This window comes from Corvus brachyrhynchos, unplaced genomic scaffold, assembly GCF_000691975.1.
Source record: "Corvus brachyrhynchos isolate BGI_N302 unplaced genomic scaffold, ASM69197v1 scaffold202, whole genome shotgun sequence".
NCBI lineage: Eukaryota > Metazoa > Chordata > Aves > Passeriformes > Corvidae > Corvus > Corvus brachyrhynchos.
Window position 1 is genome coordinate 5346466 of NW_008238132.1, and position 2507 is coordinate 5348972.

Genomic DNA, 2507 nt, shown 5'->3' on the forward strand with positions numbered 1-2507 from the left:
TAGGGAGGCCCCGCAGGCGGTGTTCCATAGCGTGAGATGCTCTGTGAGCGGGATAGAGCGGCTCTGCAGCCCGTCTGCCACAGCGCGGGATGCTCCGTGGGTGGGATAGTGGGGCTCTGCAGCCCAGTGTGTTACAGTGCGGGGTGTGCCAGTGCGGCACCTGCATGGAGCTAAACTTCCCGGGGGGGTTATTACAGTGCCTTCTTCACAAAGCAAACAAACAAACAAAAGAAAAATAAGGCGCCTTATGCGATGGAATACTACAGACATGGAAAGCTCTAAAACTCGCTTTAGAAAATACTGCCTTGAGTCGTTTACTTTTGTCCCGCGTGCGCTTTGAAGCCTCTGCCCTTCAGCAGCTCCAAGTGTAAAATTAGTGGGCAAAAAAGGAGGCTGGGCCTATGCAGCGTGCTTTCCTTTGCCAAGCCAACCCACTTCATCAGCTGTGGTTTTCCAGGCAGTGTAGCTCAGGATGTGGGGCAGACTGGCGGTCAGTGGGGCTGTGGTGCCTCGCCTGCCAGGGTCTCTCCTGTTGAGAGCAGTCACATCAGAAGTGGGATCCCACCGAGACCGTCTGACTGCCAGGCTGGCTCTTCTGCAGTGGAGCTTAGTCCCCCCACTAAAAGCCTTGCATCTTCTCTATCAGTAGTATCTCTGGAAGCAGCACTTCGAGCGTTTGCACTCCTTGTCTTTAATCCCGGCTCCAGGCACTAGTGCATATATTCAGTTTCTGGCGGTGTGTCAGTGACCATTCGATTACTCTGAAGAACGCTCTGATGGGAAAGGTTTGCTGTGCTTGTCTGCTCTCTAATTTTTTAATCCAGAAGAGGGAGCAATAGGAAGAGGGACAAAGCTGCTGCATTAGCTGACACCATGGCAACATCAAGCTCTGGGTCCGGATCTCAGCTTTGTGTGGAATCCCTGACTACATGAGCTGATGCTGCCTTTCCTGGTCATATCTGTGTTAGTGGCTCATTCACTTTCCATCAACACACTGATGCATGTTGCAAGTATCTGTATCGTGTACAAATCCACTGAAAAAAATAAGTTTAACTTGTCATTAGGCCATGGGTTTGTGACATCAAGTGTTTCAGCAGTGTCTAGTCCAGGTTACTCAGCCGAGTTTGTCCACTCTTTGTCCCAGTGTATATCAGTTCCATGGTATTACAGTTGCACTGGCAACTGATCCAAGATCTGCTTGTAAATTTCTGTGTGAAGTGGGTGAAGGACTTTATTTGCCTTTGAAAACAAACAAAAGCCCCAAACTCCAGCTACTGGGAGTTGTTTGTCTTTAAAATTTTCACAAACTTTTCCTGACTTTGACTTACAGCAGCTAAGTGTTCCTGCTCACCCCATGAGGCAGACTGCTGCAGTGCAGAGGAAGAAACGAGAGCAGGTACTTTGGCATAACACACTTTGCTGTACAGAACTACAGCTCCATCTGGAGCCCTGCACCTGGAGTGACAAAAATCATGCAGTGGGGCTGCCACAAGTACCTTCTGCTCTGGAACATTTGCTGGGTCTTGAGTCAAATGGGTCTAGAATTTGTTCCGTAACAATTTCCCTTGTGTTTTCTAGTATTTTAAGAGAGGCTTCACCTTTTAAAGCTGAGCAGCTTTTCCAGTATTTTTCCTGTCGTAGTAGTCTTCGCTGATATTGGAGCTGCTCATTGCTTTTCTTTAAGAGCACTTGTTTTTTTATTCTACTTTCATAGCTTCTGACTCTGAACAGCAACAAAGTAGGACTTTGAGCAGCCTGTGGCAGAGAAGGCTCTCAGACAGGCACAAGAGAAGGCTTTCAGACAGACACAAGAAATAGGAGAGTGATTATGTATGATTATGATTAGATTTATTGCTAATACATTCCTTCTGGAGGCAATCCACCTGGGAGCTGTCTGCAGCTGTGGGAGACTAGTTGGCCCACTCTCCAGCAGCATTTTATGCCCTTGTGCAGGCTGATTTGCACCACAGTCAGTAGCAAATATCTCAGCCCCCCTTGAACCCCACTCCCACCACCCCTTTGGATATGAGCATCCAGACACTTTCTCCCGCAATACCCACTGGTGTTCTTACCATGGAACAAACTACATTGCCCATGGACTACCTCTACTTCTCTGGTGTCAGAGAAGCAATGCTAGTAATACTTCCGTGACCCTTAATTGGGAACAGAATGGAAGCAAATGGTAGTTGGACAGACCCAAAAGCTCATCCCTGGTAAATCCTTTACCTTCTTCAGCTTGTCCAACCCATGGGACACACTCATTTCCTGATTCTCCACTTCATGGTGGTGCTTTGGAGCTGGCTTAACTGTGCTCCTGCTGGAAGAATCATACTTCCTTTGGCCCATTTGTCCCTGCCTCTGCACCGTCCTTGTACCAGCAGGAGAGAAGTGCTACGGAATGGCTAAAAATAGCCAGAGATGCAGAAGGGAGTTTTGTCTGTTTCAGCATTGAGGCCACATTTGTTACAAAACAGATGTGTTGATGTGATATTTCTGAATTGATCTAC